Genomic DNA, 25,321 nt, shown 5'->3' on the forward strand with positions numbered 1-25,321 from the left:
GTGTCCCTGGATCCGGGTGAGGCCTCTCGCACCTAGGTTCGGGTGAGGCCACGTGCCCCTGGGTCTGGGAGAGGCCACGCGCCCCTGGGTCCGGTTGAGGCCATGTGTCCCTGGATCCGGGTGAGGCCTCGCGCACCTAGGCCCGGGTGAGGCCACGCGCCCCTGGGTCTGGGAGAGGCCACGCGCCCCTGGACCCGGGTGTGGCTGGGTCCCTGGGCCCGGGTGAGGCCACGCACCCATGGGTTCGGGTGAGACCACGCGCCACTGGACCCGGATGAGGCTGGGTCCCTGGGCCCGGGTGAGGCCATGTGCCCCTGGGCCCGGGTGAGGTCTTGCGCCCCTGGGTACGGGTGAGGCCGGATCCTGGGTCTGGGTGAGGCCGTGTGCCCCTGGATCCATCCGGGTGAGGCTGGGTCCCGGGCCCTGGTGAGGCCACGGGCCCCTTGGGTATGGGTGAGGCCATGTGCCCCTTAGTCCGGGTGAAGCTGTGCCCCTGGGTCCAGCCGAGACCAAACCAGAGGGAGTCGGACCTCCGTTACCACCATTTGCCCACCTTCCAGAGCTGAGGGGTCAGTGCTGACATGTACACATAAGGAACTGGTGGACATTGAAATTGGGTCTCAAAAGAACTGTTGGTCCAGAAAGAAACTCACTACAGACTGATTCATTTGCCTGTCAGCATAACTATTATTGCTCATCTCACATTCAGTTCTTATAAGTATATATCTAGTGACATATGATCTCGCTCATCTAGGGGAAATGATGAACAACATAGACTGAGGAACAAGAACAGAACCAGAAACAAGGAGGCATCGATGGGACTATCGGGCCTCAGAGGGAGGATAGGGGAGGGTTGGGGGAGGGGGAGAGTTCAACCAAAGGACTTGTGTGCATGCATATGAGCCTATCCAACGATTAAGTTCAACAGGGGGTTGAGGCATGTGTGGGAAGGGGTGTGGGATGGGAATGGGGGGATGAGGACAAATATGTGACACCTTAATCAATAAAGAAATTAAAAAAAAACAAAAAAAAAACAGGGCTACTGCCGAAACCTGTTTGGCTCAGTGGATAGAGCGTCGGTCTGCGAACTGAAAGGTCCCAGGTTCGATTCCGGTCAAGGGCATGTACATTGGTTGCGGGCACATTCCCGGTGAGGGGTGTGCAGGAGACAGCTGGTCGATGTTTCTCTCTCATCGATGTTTCTAGCTCTCTATCCCTCTCCCTTCTTCTCTGTGGAAAATCAATAAAAATATATTTAAAAAAAAAAAAACAGGCTGACTGAGCACAAGAGGGAAAAAAAACAAAAAGAAGAAAAAAAAAAGACGCAACTTGCTCCCAGGGACTGGAGAAAATTAAAAAAGGTTGGAATCCATCAGTGTTCATTAGTCATCTTCTCCTTTATCTTCCTCTCCTTCTTCCCCTCATCATCATCTTCATCTTATTTAACTTCATCCTCACCCCTTCTTCATCAATATCTTCCAACCCTTTCTCTTCTTCTCATCATCATCATCATCTTCTTCTCCTTCCCCTTCTTCATCATCCATGTCAGGAACCAAGTAGTACTGTAAAGGATTTGGCCAAATGTCACCTTTGATGACTTCTCCCAACTCATCTGCACCTGCAACAGAATGGTCAGTAAACCTGGTCAAGAAGCTCTCTGGTTCCTCATGCTGTCTCTTCCTGCTGGCTTTATTCTGTGTTTGACTTGAGCGTTTCATCATATCCTTTCCAGATTTCCATTTGATGTCAGTGAACTTTGAAGATGGATCACCACTCTCATTCAAATGAAACTCTTTGGAGAGAACTTTATTTTCGAAGTAAGGATTTTCATCAAAATAAAAATCTATTCTGTAACCTGATTTAATATCTTTAAATTCTCTCACTTCAACTCTTGTCAAATAATGCAGCGCCTCTTCATTCTCTTCCCCAAGCAGTGCAGACAGTTGTGGATGACAAATGTTGTTACCCCAAAATTTGGGATTTTGGCGATCAATTCTGACCTCTTCTGAAAAAATGGTTGCCGGAGTTTGTAATATTTCTGTTCTGCTTTCAAAATCTCCTCACTGGCTTGTTCATTAAGTTGTCTATTTCATTTTGTACTTCATCAATATGTTCAATAGCTTTGTTAACGAAAAAAACCATTGAAACCTCTAAAGAATTGTAGTGAGTTTATTTGAGCCAAACTGTGGACATATGCCGGGAAGCAGAACCTCAATGAATTGAGATAATTCTCCAAAGAATGGCGGGTTACATCTGTATATATACATTGCCATCAAAGGAGGGACACAGGTGGGCTACATGAAATTCATTGGTGATGGATTAAGGAGGTGGGATAAAGTCAAACTGTGGGAAACCCCTGGGATTGGATAAAAAGTCAAATGATGGACACATACTTAGGTGGGTACAGGAACAATTAACATGATAATGAAGGAATTTGAGGCATCTGTCCTGGGGCCCACCACATTTGGTTGTGCCCCAGGGGCTCCAGCGAAAGAGGAAGTTAACAAGTTACCCAGACATCTCACAGATATGTTATCTTAGAGGAAAAAAGGCAAATGGGCTCAGAAAAGATCTAAGTTGATCTTTGTCAGGGAAAATATCAGCTTAGGAATGACTGCCCACTATAACCTGTTTGTAGTTAAATATTTAATTTTCAGACCATCTTTTGTGGTTATTTTAGGTCTCTGAGTTTTCAAGACTGCCACACAGGCCTCCCCTGAGCTTGTCAGGTTAGCAGGCGGCTTCTTTCCTTCACAGCTTCTTGCTGCTCTTTTACTCCCTTCACCACATCCGGAGGGGTCAGCTTCTTCTCCTGCTTGGGGGCTGGAGCCAGTTTCGGTTTCTTTGTTTGAGGTGGGAGCTAGGACTTGCGTTTGGGAGCCATGCTGTGAGGCAAGTCCTAGGATCTGATCAATGGGAAGTCGCCAGGCTCAAAGGTGCACTGAGCACTCACTTTTTCAATTTTTAAAATGAATTTAGGATTACCCAATAGGAGGGCAGTTCAGCATCTAAGACATTTCTATTCACTTCACCCATTCCTTAGGGACTCAATTGGTTTCTTTTCCATTTGGAACTATACAGTATGTTTTCAATACTGGAAGGAAAATTGTTTTTCTCACATTTTATCTTATGCACAATTTAATGCCCACTTGCATGATACACTTTTAAGTTAAATCTATGTTGATAATATTCTCCACCATTTAATCCTGGTGGTAAATACTCTCATCATGATTAGTTTCAAAATGACAAAATTTTGGAACAGAACATGGGTCGATTAGCATATTTCAGTAGCATTTCATTATATTTTATTTCCAACATGCTGGTGCATTAGGAACAAATATACTCAAGAACATTCATAATAAAATAGTAAAATAATGGAAAGTGGCAAGTTTTAATTATTTTGTAAACTTTGATGTAAGTGTAATTGATTTAAAATATACATTCAAAACTATATTTTTATTGATTTCAGTGAGGAAGGGGAAGGGGATAGAGCGAGAGAGAAAGATGAATGATGAGAGAGAATCACGGATAGGCTGCCTCCTGCATGCACCACAATATGAATCCAGTCCACCACCTGAGCATGTGTCCTGACCAGGAATTGATCAGTGACCTGCAGGGACATAGGTTAACAATCACTAAACCACTCTTGCCCGGCTCTCCTAAGATTTTCAGGGTTGCCACGCAACCTACAACCAGATTAGCAATGAGCAGTGTCAGCTCGTCCTGGCCTATCCCCGGACTCTGCGCTCAAGGCCTCCTTTCCTCTGAATGCCCAGTGAGCGAACAGCAGCCTCGCTTTGGCTCATTTATTTCCCACAATGTTTCTAGAGAGTCAAAGGAGCCAGCTGTTTCCTGTTCTATCTCTCTGCTGCTTCCTGTTCTATCATAAGGCCTACGTTTTTTCATTATCCCCAGTTTCAATTAATGTACCCTCAAAATCTTCTGAACTTGTGCAGTGAAATCTTTTCAAACATGAAGTAATGAACTCTAACACTACAATCCAAGGTGAGGCTGACCTACTCCTGCGGCTTCCTGTTCATGAACACAGGTATGCCTGGGACATCTTCTACAAAACAGACCAAGGCATGATTTTGCTTAGCGGACCTGGGAGAAAACGTGATGGTCTTCACTCAAATTGGTGTTGTTGAATCAAATCAATTTTAACTCTCTTCTTTTTTTTTTCATTGTTTTTTCAGAGAGAGAGCGAGACAGAGAAACATCATAAGGAGAATCATTGATCAGCTGTCTCCTGCATGCCCCCTACAGGGATGGAGCTTCCCAACCTAGGCAAGTGCCCTGACTTGGAATCCAACTAGAGATACCTTGTTTCATGGGTCCATGCCCAACCACTGAGCCATGCCATGTGGGCAAATTTTTTTTTTTGTAGGCTCTATTACAAATAGAACCAATTTCCCCCATCCTCATACCCCTTTGCCTCCCTCTACCCTGCCCCCACCATTTCTAGGCACTCATCACATTATTGTCTATGTCCATCGACTATGCATATATGTACATAGTTTATTTTTTGCTGCATTTCACTTTACTTTGCATAAAATGAATACAACCAATTGACTAAGCAGCTCTAGAACTGTTAGTGTTCATTAAACAAGAAGTAAACAATGTAGGAAGCAACACTTTTCAATTCCTCCCATACACATATTGTAAAGACAACAAACTCCTAACATATGGGACAAAGGCTGGTTTTGACACATAAAAAGCCTAAGCAAGAAGGGTGAGTACTCGTGCCCCCGGGTCCAGGTGAGGCCATGTGTCCCTGGATCCGGGTGAGGCCTCGCGCACCTAGGTCCGGGTGAGGCCACGCGTCCCTGGGTCTGGGAGAGGCCACGCGCCCCCGGGTCCGGGTGAGGCCATGTGTCCCTGGATCCGGGTGAGGCTGGGTCCCGGGTCCGGGTGAGGCCTCACGCACCTGGCTCCAGGTGAGGCCACGTGCCCCTGGTTCTGGGAGAGGCCACGTGCCCCTGGGTCTGGGAGAGGCCACGCGCCCCCGGGTCCGGGTGAGGCCATGTGTCCCTGGATCCCGGTGAGGCCTCGGGCACCTCGGTCCGGGTGAGGCCACGCGCCCCTGGGTCTGGGAGAGGCCACGCGCCCCCTGGTCCAGGTGAGGCCATGTGTTCCTGGATCCAGGTGAGGCTGGGTCCCGGGTACGGGTGAGGCTGCGCGCACCTAGCTCCGGGTGAGGCCACGCGCCCGTGGGTCTGGGAGAGGCCATGCGCCCCTGGGTCTGGGTGAGGCCACGTGCCCCTGAGTCCGGGTGAAGCCGTGCCCCTGGGTCCGGCCGAGACCAAACCAGAGGGAGTCGGACCTCCGTTACCACCATTTGTCCACCATCCAGAGCTGAGGGGTCAGTGCTGACATGTACACATAAGGAACTGGTGGACATTGAAATTGGGTCTCAAAAGAACTGTTGGTCCAGAAAGAAACTCACTACAGACTGATTCATTTGCCTGTCAGCATAACTATTATTGCTCATCTCACATTCAGTTCTTATAAGTATATCTCTAGTGACACATGATCTCGCTCATCTAGGGGAAATGATGAGCAACATAGACTGATGAACAAGAACAGAACCAGAAACAAGGAGGCATCGATCGGACTATCGGGCCTCAGAGGGAGGATAGGGGAGGTTGAGGGGAGGGGGGAGAGATCAACCAAAGGACTTGTGTGCATGCATATGAGCCTATCCAACGGTTAAGTTCAACAGGGGGTTGGGGCATCCGTGGGGAGGGGTGTGGGATGGGAATGGGGGGATGAGGACAAATATGTGACACCTTAATCAATAAAGAAATTAAAATAAAAAAAATAAGGGTGAGTACTGAATATCCACATGGTCTGACCAGGAGTCGTGCTCCGGGAGATAGACTACACCCAGCCTGTTATTCACGCTGCCCGCATACACATCTGCCCTGTGAAGTTCACTGTTCCTTGTCAGATTGAGATACAAGCGGCTCCTTCCATTTTCAGGCTCATCATTTCCAAGGTGGACAATCCACACACAGAAATCCAGGCAGCTCCAATATGCTCGCTCAGCTGTGTTTTACATGAAACCTCCACCAGCCAGGCTCCAGTTCAAATTCTGTACAGGACGTTCCTGTTGTCGTCAAAGAACTCTCGCCCCCTCTGCACTACCTTGCTGCTGAAGTTCTGCTCACCCAGTTCTCTTGCCTTCAATGCTTCCAGCTCCTTTGCACTTGGCATTCCATCACTGTCAGTGCCTCTGTTGCCCTCACACCCACTGGTGGAGTACTTCTGCAGCTCTCTGTGCTGACCTTGGGCTGCAGCAACAGGCACAAAGCTTTCCTTTTCCAGGCTCTGGACTCCTTTATTCCTTCCCTTCTGTCTCCTCAGTGTGTTTGTACTCTGAGTATTCGGTTCTGTCACCCTCAAAGCTGTGCTGTGACCATGGCCTTGGGATGAGGCTTCAGCTCCTGACACAGGTCGGCCTGAAGAAAGCAGCTCCCAGGCATCCCCAGGGCCTGGAAGCTGGCGGAGCGAGTGGGCAAGTCCAGCTTTCTAATGGACCTTTTGATCCTGCTTCAGTTTTTTCTCCAATGTGGGCACAAACTTGCTGTTTAAAACCCTTCATCAGAGCTAACATCCAAGCCTTCAGACAATCTGGGAACTGACCAGGACTCTGGAAATTCTTCATGTAAATACCAGATCTGTTCCCTGGCTTCCTTGGTCAGAGTCCTGGGGGGGAGGGCAGGGGGCTCAGGGCTTCATTTGCCTCTGAATTTTCTGGAATAGGATGGATTTTTTGTGTCATCTCCAGATGCTGGGAGAGTGAACCAATGGCAGAAGCCATGCATGGGAGCAACATGGGTGGTTCAAGTGTCTCAGCGAAATCAGGGAGCACCCAGCCCGTGTCTCTTTCTTCATTGCCCTGGAAAATCTAACACCCACAACAGCAGCCCCTGAGCATGGTAAGCTATCTAAAAGGTGATGAGCCAAAACCGGTTTGGCTCAGTGGAGAGAGCTTCGGTCTGCGGACTGGAAGGTCCCAGGTTCGATTCCGGTCAAGGGCATGTACCTTGGTTGCGGGCATATCCCCCGGTGGGGGGTGTGCAGGAGGCAGCTGGTCTATGTCTCTCTCTCATCGATGTTTCTAGCTCTCTGTCCCTCTCCCTTCCTCTCTGTGAAAAATCAATAAAATATATATTAAAAAAAATAAAAATAAAAAAATAAAAGGCGATAAAATATGCCCCTGGTGAAGGGACCGTGGTCCCAAGGGAGCCGAACATCTGCCCCTGCGCTTCTGATGAGGGAAGAAGCAAGGCCCTGCTTCAGGCTGAGGGCCCAGGAAGGTGCCAGTACAGTTACAGAAAACGGGAGAGGAACCAAGCAACACTTAGAGATGGAATTACATTTATTACGCGCAGGTCCAGAGGAAAATGTCTCTCAAATTCTGGGCCCCACCATGGAGGAATTTTCTCGATTTATATGTTCCGTAACCAGGAATACAACCAGGACCTCATGGGTCATAGATCAGTGCTCAACCATTGAGCCACACCAGCTGGGCTATATATGATATATATATATATATATATATATATATATATATATATATATATACACATACACACACACACATATATATATATATACATATATATATATATATTTTTAATATATTTTATTGATTTTTTACAGAGAGGAAGGGAGAGGGATAGAGAGTCAGAAACATCGATGAGAGAGAAACATCGATCAGCTGCCTCCTGCACACCCCCTACTGGGGATGTGCCCGCAACCAAGGTACATGCCCTTGACCGGAATCGAACCGGGATCCTTCAGTCCGCAGGCCGATGCTCTTATCCACTGAGCCAAACCGGTTTCGGCTATATTATATATTTTTAAAAAATTTAATATGTCTTTTTGATCCTTGATAGTATTACAGATGTCTCCCATTTTCGCCTGTGCATATATTCCTTGGGGTTCTCTTCGGTTCTCCCCACACCCCTCTCCTAGAAGGTCGGTGAATCTATCCCAGTTAACCAGGCCTTTGGCCCCATCTTGTCCTTCCCCAGGGGCACTTGCTGAACCACATCACCTTTATTCACCAATGTCATTGGCTAGGATGCTAGCCCTCCCCTTGGCGTTTGAGAAAACTACATTACCCACAAAAGAATGTGACCACATAGGCGGAGCTAAAGGACACTTTGTGTCAGTGCATCCGGTTAGGGCGGGACTTCCGCCTTCCTCCTCCTGGCGGGCATTTTGACCTCTTCAGTTTCTTCCAGGACTCACAGGCGTCAGCCCACTCGTGGTAAGTAAGAGAGGACTAGGAGGCAGCGTCCTTGCTGTGCAGGGTGTGTCTGAGGCTTCTTGAGCACCATCAGGCCGGGATTGGGGCCTCTGCGCCTCCCAGAGTCCTCTCTGCTCACAGCGTTCTTTCTGCCTGACCCCATTGAACCCTGCAGCACCAGGGGAGGGGAGGTCTGAGTATCTGAGATCTGACTGTGGTTCTTCATAGGTTAGATTTAAGGGAAAAACAGTCATGGAGAGAGGCCCTCAGAGCAAGACTCCAAGGCTGCCTCTGTGAGTGTGGACTATCAGAGTCTGGGCAGTACTTGATTCTGTTGGAATTTGGCAAGCATTCTCTGCACCACACATGCTGAATAATAAGTAGAAGGGTGAGGAGATGATTACAGGTGGCGGGACTGTAGCAGTGCAGGTGTGAGAGAGGTGTGGCAGAAAGAGTGATGAGCACTTGGAGAGGGAGTGTGACTTCATGGCCAGAGCACCGTGATATTGGCATAAAAGTGAAAGTATGGAGAGTCCATTACTGGTGGAGTCTAGACGATAAAATAAGGGTGATTTTTGGATAATGCCTGGAAAGAGTGATGTTTTGGTGCTACCTGCCATGTTCAGGGGTTGAATGACATTTATGTACCCACCTGCCTTTTGTAGTTGGGGGTGACACACTGATGGTTAAGAATGAGATATTATACATCAGTGTTCCCCAGGCTTGAAATTCTCCATGGTCATGGGTAAGGGAGAAAGGTAAGAGAGAAATAGATTATGGAGTTGCTAATCTATAAATTTGGAAAATAAGGTGATTAAGAAACAACCTGTCTTCGCCAATGCAAATTTGTGTTACCTTTGAAGTTGTGCCTCCAGGAAAGAAGCAATGTGAGAGAAGTGTTGTTCAAAGAACTATGTGCAGCAGGTAATAGAAAGCTATGGCTTCAGCATTCTGGGATTGTGCTTGTAAAGGTGAAGTTTGACGCAATATATTTGGTGTCTTTGAGGAACAATCTGAGGGACTACACAGGTATTGCCTGATAAGATCAGTATCAAATCACTCACACTCCCTGTATGGCCGACATCTCTTCCTGCCCTATGTTCTTGACACTCACTCTACTGTAGGAAGCAGTCATACGTATCATCTAAACACCACCCTTACACAGGTCAGTGTAAGCCTCGGACTGACCTGCTGGCAAAGTTGCAAACAAGTCCCAGCTTGGAGGACAGCATAATGGGTCCCACCTGCTATTCCTCTCCCTGGCAGGGTGACTATGTCCAGATCCATGGCTTCCATTTCTACTTTCTTCCTCTAGGCAAAGGTCTTTGGTGACTGCCTGTGCCAGGTTATGGTCTTTACTTCCATGAACCTTGAGCTGCTCTTAAAAGATCACACTAACGTTGTTTCTAATATTATCTGCCTAAAATACGATTGCAAGCTTAATGGCTCTAGGCCAGTGCTGGCTGCCCATCTCTGTCATCTTTCATTAATACTTGGAATATTTCTGTTGTACATACTTGTAGAGAGAAATATACAGGATGAACCCTGATTTTTTTACAAGATGAACATGCAGGATGGTCTCTGAAGAGGCCTGGTCCTGTTGAGTTGCAAATGTGGGCTAGATATGGTATAAGGGTGATGTTTAGTTGATACGAAGCACCTGCTCATTTCCAATAGTGTTTAGGTGCAAGTACCATGGGCAATAGCATATTTCTCCCTTTTCTCTGCCATACTTGACACTGTCCTGACTTGTCATTTCACCTGTGACCTCCTGGTTTTTGATACCTTCACCTGTGTGGACTTTTTGCATCACCTCTTCCTCTGCATTGCTTTGTCTTCAGTATTCTCTAACATTCACCTGTACATGTGTTATGAGATGTACATAGGAGCTTAAATAGTTCTTTAACACCAGCTACTAATTTATTGAATACTAGAGGCCTGGCGCATGAAATTTGTTTTTTGCATCCCTAGGCCTGGCTAGTGATCAGGGTCAATCAGATTTCCTGCTTCCCCACCTCTTCCATCCCTCACTGCACGCGTACTGCCACGGCATGGTTCCCCCCACCAGCCAGCCTCCTCCTTCCCTGGCTCCCTCAGTGCCCTGCTGCTGCCATTGGTCACCTATCATGTTTGCACCATCCCCTGGTGGTCAGTGCATGTCCTTTTGAGCAATTGTTCTCCTGTTTGAATTCCCAAGGGCACACTTTGCATAATACCTTTGTGTAAGTATATATATGAATATCGATATAGAGATAGAGATAGATATATAAACAGAGAGATAGAGACAGAGAAAGAGAGAGAGAGAGAGAGAGAGAGAGAGAGAGAGAGAGAGAGGGATTACTTGCAATGAGGCATAATCATATTTCAGCACAGCTTTCCATGTCACCAACAGACAAACCATGCTGAACAATGTTAGCAGAAAAATAATCTGACAATCCTGCTTCTCTTCCATGTGGTGCTTGCCATGTGTGTGTCATTTTGTTTGAGGTCTTCCTTGTTTTGTGATCTTCAGTAGACTGACCTTTATGAAGTGAATTATAAGTGTAACATATGTGGGAAATCTTTTAGAGAAATCTTTAACCACATTCATCATAGAAGAGTTTACACTGTAGAATAGCCATAGGAGTGTAGTGATCATGGGATGTCCATCATCCTGAGCTCCAAACTCATTCAACAACAAAGTCCACACTGGAAAAAAGCTGTATGAGTCTTGTGATTGCAGGATGTCCTTCAATCACAGCAGTACCGTCACTCCATACCAGAGAGTTCACACTGGTGAGAACCTTATGAGTGTAGCAAATGTGGGAAAGCTTTTACCCACAATAATCACCTCCCTATCCACAGGAGAGTTCACACTGGAGAAAAGCCATGAGCATAATGACTGTGGGAAGTCATTTACACACAGGTTTACCCTCATCCAACACCACAGAGTTCACAGTGGAGAAAAGCCCTAAGAGTGTAGTGAATGTAGGAAGTTTTTGGGGTTTTTTTGACATTTTTTTTATTGAGGTATTATATGTGTACATATCTTACCATTGCCCCCCACACCCCACACCCATACATGCCCTCACCCCCCAGAGTTTTGTGTCCATTGTTTATGCTTATATGCATGTATACAAGTCCTTCGTTTGATTTCTTATCTCCCCCACCTCTCCCTAACTTTCCCCCTGTAATTTGAAAGTCTGTTTGATGCTTTAGTGTCTCTGTATCTATCTTTTCGTTCATCAGTTTATAATGTTCTTTACTATACATAAATGAGTGAGATCATGTGGTATTTTTCTTTCATTGACTGGCTTATTTCACTTAGCATAATGTTCTCCAATCCCATCCAGGTTGCTACAAATGATGAGAATTCCTTCTTTATTTGGCAGCATAGTATTCCATTGTGTAGATGTACCACAGTTTTCTTATCAAGTCATCTGCTGATGGGCACCTAGGCTGTTTCCAAATCTTAGCTATTGTAAATTTTGCTGCTATGAACATAGTGGTGCATATATCCTTTCTGATTGGTGTTTCTAGTTTCTTCGGATATATTCCCAGGAGTGGAATTACTGGGTCAAATGGGAGTTCCATTTTCAGTTTTTTGAGGAAATTCCATACTGTTCTCCACAGTGGCTGCACCAGTCTGCATTCCCACCAGCAGTGCACGAGGGTTCCTTTTTCTCCGCATCCTCGCCAACACTTGTCGTTTGTTGATTTGTTGATGATAGCCATTCTGACAGGTGTGAGATGGTACCTCATTGTTGTTTTGATTTGCATCTCTCGGATAATAAGTGACTTTGAACATGTTTTCATGTGTCTCTTGGCCTTCCTTCTTTCTTCTTTTGAAAATATTCTGTTTAGGTCTGTTGCCCATTTTTTTATTGGATCATTTATCTTCCTTTTATTAAGTTGTGTAAGCTGCCTGTAGATGTTGGAGATTAAACCTTTATCAGTGATGCCATTTGCAAATATGTTCTCCCATGCAGTAGGCCTTCTTGTTGTTTTGTTGAAGGTTTCTTTTGCTGTAAAAAAGCTTTTTATTTTGATGTAGTCCCATTTGTTAATTTTCTCTTTAGCTTCCATTGCCCTAGGGGCAGTGTCAGTGAAGTTCTTTTGGCATATGTCTGAGATTTTGCTGCCTGTGGATTCCTCTAGTATTTTTATGGTTTCCCGTCTTATGTTTAAGTCCTGTATCCATTTTGAGTTTATTTTTGTGTATGGTATAAGGTGGTGATCTAGTTTCATTTTTTTGCATGTATCTGTCCAGTTTTCCCAACACCATTTATTGAAGAGACTGTCTTGACTCCATTGTATGTTCATGTCTCCTTTGTCAAATATTAATTGAACATAGTGGTTTGGGTCGATATCTGGATTCTCTATTCTGTTCCATTGATCAATATGTCTGTTCTTGTGCCAGTACCAGGCTGTTTTGAGAACAGTGGCTTTGTAATACAGCTTGAAATCTGGTATTGAGATCCCACCTACTTTATTCTTCTTTCTCAGGATTGCTGTGGCTATTCGGGGTCTTTTTTCATTCCAGATGAATTTTTGGAGAATTCTTTCTAGGTCTGTGAAATATGCTGTTGGTATTTTGATGGGGAGTGCATTGAATCTGTAGATTGCTTTGGGTAGTATGGACATTTTAATGATGTTGATTCTACCAATCCATGAACATGGTATATTCTTCCATCTGTTTATGTCTTCCTGTATCTCTTTTTTCAGTGTCCTGTAGTTTTCTGCGTATAGGTCTTTTACCTCCTTAGTTAAGTTTATTCCTAGGTATCTTAATTTTTTTGGTGCGATGGTAAATGGGATTGCTTTTTTAGTCTCTCTTTCTGTAAGTTCATTATTGGTGTATAGAAATGCCATCGATTACTTGGCGATAATTTTGTATCCCGCTACATTGCCGAATTCATTTATTAAATCTATTAGTTTTTTGATGCAATCTTTTGGGTTTTTTATGTACCATATCATGTCATCTGCAAATAAGGACAGCTTCACTTCTTCTTTTCCAATTTGGATGCCTCTTATTTCTTCTTCTTGCCTAATTGCGATAGCTAATACTTCCAGTACTATGTCAAACAGGAGTTGTGAGAGTGGGCATCCCTGTCTTGTTCCTGTTCTTAGGGGAAATGGTTTTAGTTTTTGCCCATTGAGTATGATGTTTGCTGTGGGTTTATCAGATATAGCTTTTATTATGTTGAGGTATGCTCTTTCTATTCCCACCTTGTTGAGAGTTTTTATCAAGAAAGGGTGTGGGATTTTGTCAAATGCTTTTTCTGCATCTATTGATATGACTATGTGACTTTTATCTCTCAATTTGTTTATGTGATGTATCACGTTTATTGATTTGCGGATATTGTACCATCCTTGCATTCCTGGGATAAATCCTACTTGGTTTGGTGTATGATATTTCTGATGTACTGCTGGAGCCGATTTGCTAGAATTTTGTTGAGGATTTTGGCATCTATGTTCATGAGGGATATTGGCCTGTAATTCTCTTTCATTGTGTTGTCTTTATCTGGTTTTGGTATTAGGGTGATGCTGGCTTCATAGAAGGAGCCTGGAAGTGTTCCTTCCTCTTGAATTTTTTGGAATAGTCTGAGGAGGATAGGTTTTAGTTCTTCCTTGAAAGTTTGGTAAAACTCTCCCGTGAAGCCGTCTGGCCCCGGGCTTTTGTTTGCCGGAAGCTTTTTGATGACTGCTTCAATTTCTTCCATAGTTACTGGCCTGTTGAGCTGTTTAGATTCTTCCTGATTGAGTTTTGGAAGGTTGTATTTTTCTAGAAATATGTCGCTTTACTCCAGGTTGTCCAGTTTGTTGGAATAGAGTTGTTCGTAGTATTTTGTAACAATCCTGTGTATTTCATCAGGGTCTGTTGTTATTTCACCTCTTTCATTTCTGATTTTGTTTATTTGGGTCCTCTCTCTTTGCTTCTTGGTGAGCCTGGCTAGAGGTTCATCAATCTTGTTTATCCTTTCAAAGAACCAGCTCTTGGTTTTGTTGATCTTTTGTATTGTTTCTTTGGTCTCTATGTCGTTTATCTCTGCTCTGATCTTTATTATTTCCTTCCTTCTAGTTACACTGGGCTTTTCTTGTTGCTCTCTCTCTAACTCTTTGAGTTGTTGGGTTAGGTAATTTATTACCATTGTTTCTTGTTTTTTGCAGTAGGCTTGTAGAGCTATGAACTTCCCTCTCAGGACTGCTTTCGCTGTGTCCCATAGATTTTGGATTGTTGTGTTTTCATTGTCATTTGTTGCCATGATGTTTTTTATTTCTTCTTTGATGTCTTTGGTATTATATGTTTAATATAATGGTTTATATTAGCATGGTTTAATAGCATGCTGTTTAGTAATGGTTTAATAGCATGCTGTTTAGTCTCCAAGTGTTTGATTTCTTTGGGTTGTTTTTATTGTAGTTGATTTCCAGTTTTATGCCACTGTGATCTGAGAAGATACTTGATATGATTTCTATCTTCTTGAATTTGGAGAGACTTTGCCTATGTCCTAACATATGGTCTATCTTTGAAAATGACCCATGTGCACTTGAGAAGAATGTATATTCTGTGGCTTTGGGATGAAATGTTCTGAAGATGTCGATTAATTCCATCTGTTCTAGTGAGTCATTTAGGATTGATGTTTCTTTGCTGATTTTTTGTTTAGAGGATTTGTTCAATGGTGATAGTGGGGTATTGAAGTCTCCTACTATGATTGTATTGCTGTCAATCTCTCCTTTGATATCTTCCAGGAGTTTTTTAATGTATCTTGGTGCTCCCGTATTGGGTCCATATATGTTTACCAGAGTTATTTCTTCTTGTTGGATTTCTCCCTTTAGTATTATGAAGTGGCCTTCATTATCTCTTGTTATGTCCTTCACTTTGAGATCTAATTTGTCAGATATAAGTATTGCTACCCCAGCTTCTTTTTCATTTCCATTTGCCTGGAAAACCTTTTTCCAGCCCTTTACTCTCAGTCTGTATGCGTCCTTTTTTAGAGGTGGGTTTCCTGTAGACAGCAGATATATGGGTTTTGTTTTCTTATCCAGTCTGTTACCCTGTGTCTTTTGATTGGGGCATTCAATCCATTTACATTTAAAGTTATTATTGATAGGTACTTATTTGTCGCCATTTTTATTCTATACCCCTGTGTTCCTTCTTTGCTTCCTATTTCTTTCTTTCTTTCTTTTTTTTTTTTACAGCAGACCCTTTATCATTTCTTTCATTGCTGGTTTGTTGGTGATAAACTCCCTTAGTCCTTTTTTGTCTGTGAAGCTCCTGATTTCACCTTCAATTTTGATTGATAGCCTTGCTGGGTACTGTATTCTTGAATTTAGACCCTTCCTTTGCATGACTTTGTATATTTCATTCCCTTCCCTTCTGGCCTGATGAATTTCTGTTGAGAAATCAGTTGCTAGTCTGATGGGGATTCCTTTGTATGTAACTGTCTGTCTCTCTCTGGCCGCTTTTAAGATTCTTACTTTGTCGTTGGTGTTTGCCAACTTAATTATAATGTGCCTTGGCGTCGGTCTTTTGGGGTTCATTTTGCTTGGAACTCTGTGAGCTTCTTGGATTTGTGTGGGGTTTTTCTTGCCTATATCAGGGAAGTTTTCTGTTATTATTTCTTCAAACAGGTTTTCTATTCCTTGCTCAGTTTCCTTTCCTTCTGGTATCCCTATTGTCCTGATGCTGTTTTGTTTTGTGTTGTCCCGAAGTTCCCTTAGGCTCTCCTCATGCTTTCTAATTTTTGTTTCTAGAAGCAGTTGTAATTGGGTATTTTTTTCCATCTTGTCTTCTAGCTCACTTATTCGGTCCTCTGCTTCTTCTAGTCTACTCTTGATGCTTTCTATTGAGTTCTTTACAGCAGCGATGTCATTTTTCATTTCTTCTTGGTTCTTCTTCATTTCCTCTTGGTTCTTACTCATATTGTCGAATTTGTCTTCCATCCTTTTCAGTCACCTCATGGCCATTTCTCTGAATTCTTTCTCTGATAAGTTGTTTGCCTCTAAATCGTTTACTTCCTTTTCTGGTGATGCCTGCTTTTCTTTTCCGTGGGGGCTATTTCTTTGTCTCCCCATGGTTTCTCTTCTTCGAATGTCTGGTGTTGATTTAAAGGTACAAAATACAACACAACCAGGCACAACAGACAAGGCACTGAGCAGAATTGTATTCACGATATTAATAACCTCCAATAAAGGTAACCACCAGAGAAAGACAAATTAGGGAATAGGAGTAGAAGAGGGAGAGTAAAGAGAAAGAACAACAACCAAAAATAGTGTGAATCTGAACTTGGGAAAAGAGCAGAAAGAAAAAAAAAGAAAAGAAAAAAAGTAAGAGAGACAAAAACGATACTAAGAGAGAAAAGGGGAACCAACAAACTATATATGGGGAGTAAACTCCACTAGAACAACCACTATTCCCAGCAAATTCCAGCAACACGAGCCTGGAGATTAATACAAACTGCAACACCAGCTAATATCAAGTGAGGCAAGGGAAAACAAAAGTAAAAAATAAACAAAAACAAAGCAAACAAAAGAACCAACCAACCAAACAAAAAGAATAATCAAAACAATCTCATAAAAAATCATAAAAATTCAATCTAATCAACATTCAAGCAAACAACAACAAAAGGCCAGAGAGAGAAATAATTTTTTTTTTTAGGTAGCGTAGAGAGGTTTGTATGGATTTGGAGCAGGGGGTTGGGAATTAGATATATAAGTAGGGTGAACTTTTAGCAGAGGATAAACTGAGAAAGTAGGGAGAATCTAAAGCCAGAAAGGGTTAAGATAAACAGGAGACCAAAAGGGGTAAGGTTAGGAGGAGAGTGATGGCATAATGTTAGCTTTGAGATAGGGTAAAACGATTGTAAGGGAAAGATGCAAATAGAAAGTAAGACACTAATCCCCCCAAAAAAGAAAGAGAAAATCAAATGACATTAAAAAAAAAGTAAAATAATAGTAATAATAATGCTGATTGAAAATAAAAATGTAATAATTAAAAAGGTGAAAATCGGCCAAAACCGGTTTGGCTCAGTGGGTAGAGCGTCGGCCTGTGGACTGAGGGGTCCCAGGTTCGATTCCGGTCAAGGGCATGTACCTTGGTTGTGGGCACATCCCCAGTAGGGGGTGTGCAAGAGGCAGCTGATCGGTGTTTCTCTCTCATCGATGTTTCTAACTCTCTATCCCTCTCTCTTCCTCTCTGTAAAAGATCAATAAAATATATTTTTAAAAAAAGGTGAAAATCGAATGAGGAAAAAGAAAAAAATTTAGTTTCTTAAGTAAAAGATGCAAAAAATGAAAATAAAAATATTAGAATAAAAAAATTTAAAAAAATTGAAAAAAGATTTTAAAATTTAAAAATAGGAAGACTAAAATGTGCAGTAGCGGCTGTCATTCACTTCCTCTATTATTCTGTTTGGTACGCCTGTTTCCCAGTCTGGGCGGTATTTCAGTTCAGCTTCGTTCCACGGCTCCTCATTGTTGTAAGCCAGTCCTGCTTTTTAAGCCGACTGTGTCTTAATTTCTCGTATTTATTTTTGATTACACCAGAGACAATTAGCATTTCAGCCCCTGGGTGGCAGTGTTTCTGAATTGACTTCTGGGCCTCTCTAGCTTTTTTTTTTTTTTCCCCCTCTATGGCACTCACTACCGGTTTGTGGAGGTGTGCGCCTCAGAGTTTGTGGAGGTGTGTGCCTCAGAGCTGCCTCTCCGATGGTCACACCCAGCTCTGCTCCCCAGGTTCCGAAAAAACAACTTCCCCCTGCAGTCTTTCAGGGCCTTTCCACCTGGGTTTTCCTATGTATTGGGCTTAGCAATCAGAGTCGGAAAGAGCCCAAGTGTGCGGACAGTGGGTCTGTGCGCCAGACTGAGGATCCTGCACTCCTTTGAAAATTCTTAGTCTGACCCTCCTCGTCAGATTAAAATGAGTTGCTTTCAAGAGGTCACTTCTGTTAGCAGCTCAGAGGACCCCCCTCCACATTCACGGATCACGGCAGTTCCAACTGCCGCCGATTTTTCTAGGCACAGACCTCCCGGTTCCTGCCGGTCCTGCGGCTGCCGCGCTTCCCTCACCCAGCACTTCCCTCACCCACCACGGGGATTAGAAACCACACCTTATTTCAGGCGAAATCTGACCTTTCCGTGATGCAGTGAAGAGTTCCTTTGAATCCGAATGTTTGCGCCGATAGGGGCCCGGTGTTCTGGTGCTCGCAGCCGTTCAGTGTTTGCAGTTGTCGTGGAAGGTCAGGTTTCCAATAAAATCCTCCTTTCCTTGCAAGATGGCAAGGCGCCCGGTGAGTCCGCAGCTCCGGGAGGGGACCCAGCCCCTGTGGAACACTGCACAGCACTCCCCCGCCTTCTGGAGTTTAGCTGTCCCTTGGCTTGCCCAAATACACCCCCTCTGCAAGCCTCTACTGCTCCTACTCTTAGCCCCAGGACCAGCCTCCAAAAACTCCAGACAGTCCTTGACATACATTGTTTTGTGGTTACGTCACATTTGCAATTTATTTATTAAAAGAAAAGTTCTGGCTTTCTATGTAAGGTGTTTGCACGATGTTTGTCGTGGAACTAGTTGATCAGCGGAGTGGATGAATAAGTCATCACGCGGCGCTATACAAGGAAGACGCTGTCTTTCAGTCGCCATTGATAAGCCGTTTTGGATTGTGCTTCTGTCGCTCTCTTTTGTTTGCATTGTTATGTTGAATACTTTTTGCCCTTCCTTATGGCTCCTAAGCATAAGGCAGATTCTTCTGATGGCAGTGCTACAAAAAGAAGGAAAGCTCTCTTAATGGAAGTGAAAGTAGACATAATAAGACACTCGGAAATGGGTGAAACACTTACATACATCGGCCGGTTGCTTGGCTTAAGTCATATGACTGTCTCGAGGGTCATCAGCGATCAAAAGCGTATACTTGAACATGTGAAAGTATCTGCTCCTATGAAATCAACTGTGGTTACAGAGCAGGGTAGTGGTCTCATCATTGAGATGGAAAGATTATAGTGCTTTGGCTGGATGAGCAGCATCAATGACGTATCACAGTTAGCCTGATGTTGATTCAGGAGAAGGCTAAAAGATTGTTTGAGGCCTTGAAAAAAGAAAAGGGGGAATGGAGTGAAAGTGAAGAGTTTGTGGCTAGAAATGGTTGCTTTATGCGTTTTAAGGCTCATGCTAATTTGCATAATCTTAAACTGCAAGGGGAAGCTGCTAGTGATGATGCTAAACAGCAGGGGATTTTCCTAGTGCGTTGGCTGAGATAATTAGGAAGGGGGTTACTGTGATCACCAAGTGTTTCATGTGCATGGGACAGGCTTGTTCTGGAAGCATATGCCTACACGTACGTACATTGGCAAGGAGGAGAAGACAGCATCAGGCCATAAAGCCATCAAGGAGAGATTGACTTTGCTACTTGGGGCTAATGCTGCTGGTGACTTCAAGCTGAAGCCCTTGGTGTGTCTGGCCGAGAATCCAAGGGCAATGAAGGGCATATGGAAGGGTCTACTACCAGTCATCTGAAAATCTAACAAGAAGGCATGGGTGACACTTAAGCGTATTTGAGGACTGGTTCACCAACCATTTTGTGCCAGAAGTCAAGGACTACTGTACTTCAAGGGGGCTGCCCTTTAAGGTGTTGCTAGTGCTGGACAGTGCCCCTTGTCACCCTGCCAATTTGAATGACTTTCATCAAAATGTCAAGGTGGTTTACCTTCCACCTAACACCACCTCCCTTTTACAGCCTATGGGGCAAGGTGTCATTGCCTCTTTCAAGGCCTACTACCTCCGAAGGACATTTGCTATGTCTTTTAGGGCAACAGAGAAGGATAAAGAGTTGACTCTCAATGACTTTTGCAAATCTTACAATGTTCTTGCTGCTGTAAAAAACATTTCTGATTCTTGGGATGAAGTTAAGCAGACGAACGTGAATGGGGTTTGGAAAAAATTGTGTCCCCAGTTTGTGAATGATTTCCATGGCTTTGAGGATTCAGTGGAGGTTGTCATCAAGAATGTTGTTGAGTTGAGTAAGCAGCTTGGTTTGGAGGTGGAGGCTGAGGATGTCACAGAGCTGCTGGCATGTCATGGAGAGGAGCTATCTGCCGAGGACCTCACTCAACTGAAACAGCAGTGTATTGAAGAGGAAAACACACCAACCCCAGAGCCCAGGAGATTTACAAGCAAGGAAAAGCGGGGGCCTTTGCCATGATGGAGGATGCCATCCAAGGTTTGCGGCTCAGGACCCCAACAGTGACAGGTACACTAAGGTTGCCAGAGGGGTCATGGATAGCCTGCGAAGTTACAAGGAGATATGGGAGGACAAGAAGAAGGTATCCTTCCAGACAAGCCTTGGATGGTATTTTTTTAATATATATATTTTATTGATTTTTTTTACAGAGAGAAAGGGAGAGGGACAGAGAGTTAGAAACATCGATGAGAGAGAAACATCGATCAGCTGCCTCCTGCACACCCCCCACTGGGTATGTGCCCGCAACCAAGGTACATGCCCCTGATCAAAATCTAACCTGGGACCCTTGAGTTCACAGGCCGATGCTTTATCCACTGAGCCAAATCGGTTAGGGCATCGGACGGTATTTTAAGAAGGTGGAGAGGCCTGCAACAGATCCCGTACTCTCTACCTCAGGTGCTTCTCCAGACTCACCTGACCCAGTATCTCCAGCACCTTCTGCAGGTTCTGCCTCTCCAGACTCATCTGACCCAGGATCTCCAGCACCTTCTGCAGGTTCTGCCTCTCCACACCTACCTCACCCAGTATTACATGAATCTTCTGCAGGTTCTGCCTCTCAAACCTCCTCCCCGCAGCAGCCTAGTGTAAGCTTATCTTTCCTCTCTTTGCTTCGTCCAGTGTGCAAGCCAACAAGAGTAGTAAAGGTAAGGATAATCCATTATTTACCTTTATATGTACTTATTTGCTTTATGTTTGTTTTTTTTTAATTTCTTTATTGATTAAGGTGTCACATATTTGTCCTCATTCCCCCAATCCCATCCCACACCCCTCCCCACGAATGCCCAAAACCCCTGTTGAACTTAACCATTGGATAGGCTCATATGCATGCACACAAGTCCTTTGGTTGATCTCTCCCCCCTCCCTCCAACCTCTCCTATCCTCCCTCTGAAGCCCGATAGTCCGATCGATGCCTCCTTGTTTCTGGTTCTGTTCTTGTTCATCAGTCTATGTTGTTCATCATTTCCCCTAGATGAGCGAGATCATGTGTCACTAGAGATATACTTATAAGAACTGAATGTGAAACGAGCAATAATAGTTATGCTGACAGGCAAATGAATCAGTCTGTAGTGAGTTTCTTTCTGGACCAACAGTTCTTTAGAGACCCAATTTCAATGTCCACCAGTTCCTTATGTGTACATGTCAGCACTGACCCCTCACCTCTGGATGGTGGACAAATGGTGGTAACGGAGGTCCAACTCCCTCTGGTTTAGTCTTGGCCGGACCCAGGGGCACGGCTTCACCCGGACTCAGGGGCACGTGGCCTCACCCAGACCCAGGGGCGCGTGGCCTCTCCCAGACCCAGGGGCACGTGGCCTCACCCGGACCTAGGTGCGCGAGGCCTCACCTGGATTCAGGGACACATGGCCTCACCCGGACCCAGGGGCGCGTGGCCTCTTCCAGACCCAGGGGCGCGTGGCCTCACCCGGAGCTAGGTGCGCGCAGCCTCACCCGGACCTGGGACCAAGCCTCACCCGGATCCAGGGCCACATGGCCTCACCTGGACCCGGGGGCGCGTGGCCTCTCCCAGACCCAGGGCTGCGTGGCCTCACCTGGACCTAGGTGCACGAGGCCTCACCCAGATCCAGGGACACATGGCCTCACCTGGACCTGGGGGCGCGTGGCCTCTCCCAGACCCAGGGGCGCATGGCCTCACCCGGACCCGAGACCCAGCTTCACCCGGATCCAGAGACACATGGCCTCACCTGGACCCAGGGGCGTGTGGCCTCTCCCAGATCCAGGGGTGTGTGGCCTCACCCGGACCCGGGACACAACCTCACCCGGACCCAGGGACACATGGCCTCACCCGGACCTGGGGGCACGTGGCCTCTCCCAGACCCAGGGGCGCGTGGCCTCACCTGGAGCTAGGTGCGCGAGGCCTCACCAGGATCCAGGGACACATGGCCTCACCCGGATCCAGGGACACATGGCCTCACCCGGACCCAGGGGCACGTGGCCTCACCCGGAGCTAGGTGCGCGAGGCCTCACCCGGATTCAGGGACACATGCCCTCACCCGGATCCAGGGACACATGGCCTCACCCGGACCTGGGCTCCAGCCTCACGGAGACCCAGGGGCGCGTGTTCTCACGTGGACCCAGGGGCACAGGGCCTCCCCCGGGTCCGGGACCCAGCCTCACCCGGATCCAGGGGCACACGGCCTCACCCGGACCCAGGATTCAGCTTCACCCGGACCCAGGGGCGCATGGCCTCACCCGAACCCGGAATCCGGCTTCTCCTGGACCTAGGGGCGCGTGGCCTCACCCAGACCCAGGGGCGTGAGGCCTCACCTAGACCCAAGGGCGTATGACTACACCTGAGCCCAGAGGGTCGCAGCCTCACCTGGACCTGGGTCTCAGCAGGGTTTCGTCTTCTTGATCCCAATTCCTGTTGGTCAATTCCCTCTCAGCAAGTCCTTCGGTCATTTTCTCAGAGCTCCATGGCAGCTGCCGCAGAACTCGTTGGGCGGCGGGCTCGGCGAAGCTCCGGTGTGCCCGGTGCGCAGCGGCGGGCTGGTCCGGTTTCGCTGCGTCGGCCCTTGGGTCTGCAGCGGTGGCCGGTCGCCCTGGCGTGCGCACCTGGCCGCTTCCGGGGCGTTGAGATTCTTGCAGGACTCGGAGGTCAGCAAGCGTGGAGTCTCCCACCCCATGTCTCCCAGGGGCTCGTCTGTCCGTGCTCGGCAGCGAGTGGAGCCGTCCCCTCAGCCGGAGACCGCCGGGGGAACTGCGCCGAGCACGTTCCAGGCCGCCATTGTGTCGCCTGAGCCGTAGTTCTTAAAGTGTGGACTTTGGGTCACCGGCGTTCAGCATCATCCCACGTACCCCTCTCTTTTATTCTAGTTGTAGAGCATCTGCTCAGCCAGCCCTCCGGTGGTTCTGGATGGTGTCTGCTCTGCTCTCCCGACGTAGTTTCTAAATTGTTGTGGTAGGCAATGATCAGGCTTCTGCCCTATGCCTCCATCTTGGTCCGCCTTTGTACAGTTAAGTCTTGATTGTTGTTGGTTTCACTGGGAGGAATTGTCCTCCAGGCCAATTGGCCGTGAGGACCCTCTTTGTCTATATAGGAAGAGTTGCTGTGCAGGAGACATGTTTATGGGCCGGGTCTTGATGCAGCAATGCTTTGGCGCTCACTGAGTCTGCTTCCTGAATGTGTACCTTGTGCACGTGGTTCAAATCTGTTGTCATCTCACACCGACCACTAGATGCCCTCGTTTCTGGGTCTCCAATGTAGTGTAGGTCAGCTACTGCCTGAGGCACTCAGCAGGGTAAAGCCTCTGCTCAGCTTGGATGGGGCGGAGCTACAGGGTGGAGCCTACAACCTTGGCTTCCTGTCAGCCCCGCCCTATGAGTTTCCTGTGTCTGTGTCCCTCTGTACTCCTTGCAAACACCTCTGAGAGAAACGCGCCCTGGAGTTTCGCCCGCTGCCAAACAGTGTAGTCTCTCCCCTAATGAATCTGGATTCCCAGCTTCTCGCCTGGAACTGGGTTTCAGTGTAGTTGGAACTGGGTCTCAGCGCAGTATGGCGCTTCAGCGCTACAGGCAAACAGTCCCTTCTCTGCGCACCTTCCCGTGTGTGCCTCTGGAGCTCTGCCTTCCGCCGCTCCTCTGTGCCTGCGCCCCACAGCCCAGATTCATTCCCCCAGCGTGCGCCTGGCTTCCCAGGGTTTCGCCCGGAACTGGGGTTCAGTGCAGTCGGAGCTGGTGTTCAGCGCAATCTGGAGCTTTTATCTCCTTCCTGCTAGTGAACGCCGGCCAGGCCGTCAGCCGCCCCTTCCTCTCTGGCTCCATCCTCCCCGCACGCGCGTGTGCTCGTGTCTCCGCCCGTGTCTCCATACCTCAGGCTTTTACGGCTCCTCTGATTATCCTTGTGGTTTTCTCTTTCCTTCTAGTTGTGGGCATTTCAGTCTGCCAGCTTTCCTGTGGTTCTGGATGATGTCCGTTTTGACTTTTAGTTGTATTTTCGAAGTTGTTGTGCCCGGCTGTAGGTTAGGTGTTTAACCTATGCCGCCATCTTGGTTTCCTTTTCCTTTATGTTTTTTATTATTTACTAGAGGCCCGGTGCACAAAATTCGTGCATGGAGGGGGGTTGTCCCTCAGCCCAGCCTGTACCCTCTCCAATATGCGACCCCTCCAGGGATGTCCGACTTTCCGTTTAGGCCCGATCCCGGTGGGCAGTCAGATCCCTAAATGGGCAGTCAGACATCGCTCTAACAATCCAGGACTGCTGGCTCCCTACTGCTTGCCTGCCTGCCTTCCTGATTGCCACTAACAGCTTCTGCTGCCAGCCTGTTTGCCCCCAACTTCCCTCCTCTGGTGGCCTGGTCACCCCTAATTGCCCTCTCTTGCAGGGTTGATCACCTCCAACTGCCCTCCCTTGCAAGTTTGGTCCCTCTAAACTGCCCTCCCTTCCAGGCCGAGTGCCTCCCAACTGTCCTCTCCTGCTGGCCATCTTGTGTCCACATGGGGGCAGGATCTTTGACCAAATGGGGCAGCTATATTGTGTGTTGCAGTGATGATCAATCTGCATATTACTCTTTTATTAGATAGGATAGAGGCCTGGTACAGGGGTGGAGTCCAGCTGGTTTGCCCTGAAGGGTTTCCCTGATCAGAGTGGGGTTCCCTTGGAGCATGGGGCGGCCTGAGGAAGGGGCCTGTTGTGGTTTGCAGGCCAGCCATGACCCTTGGCAACCCAAGCGCAGGCCCTGGTATCTGGAATTTATTTTCCTTCTACATTGAAACTTTGTAGCCTGGAGTGGAGCCAAGCCTAGGGCTCCCTCCGTGGCAGCAGCCATTTGTGTTGGGGTTATAATTGAAACTTTGTTGCCTTAAGCTGGTGGGCCCGGCCAGGGTGTGT

At 46.5% G+C, this 25,321-nt stretch overlaps 2 pseudogenes; both read right to left on the bottom strand.

Annotated features, from left to right (window-relative positions):
- Positions 1-1,279: 1,279 nt before the first annotated feature.
- Positions 1,280-2,884, bottom strand: LOC129148494 (protein SET-like; annotated as a pseudogene).
- A 3,060-nt stretch (positions 2,885-5,944) lies between these two features.
- On the bottom strand, positions 5,945-6,774 carry LOC129148492 (neugrin-like; annotated as a pseudogene).
- Positions 6,775-25,321: the final 18,547 nt, after the last annotated feature.

The sequence above is a fragment of the Eptesicus fuscus genome, unplaced genomic scaffold (assembly GCF_027574615.1).
Source record: "Eptesicus fuscus isolate TK198812 unplaced genomic scaffold, DD_ASM_mEF_20220401 scaffold_55, whole genome shotgun sequence".
In the NCBI taxonomy this organism is placed as follows: domain Eukaryota; kingdom Metazoa; phylum Chordata; class Mammalia; order Chiroptera; family Vespertilionidae; genus Eptesicus; species Eptesicus fuscus.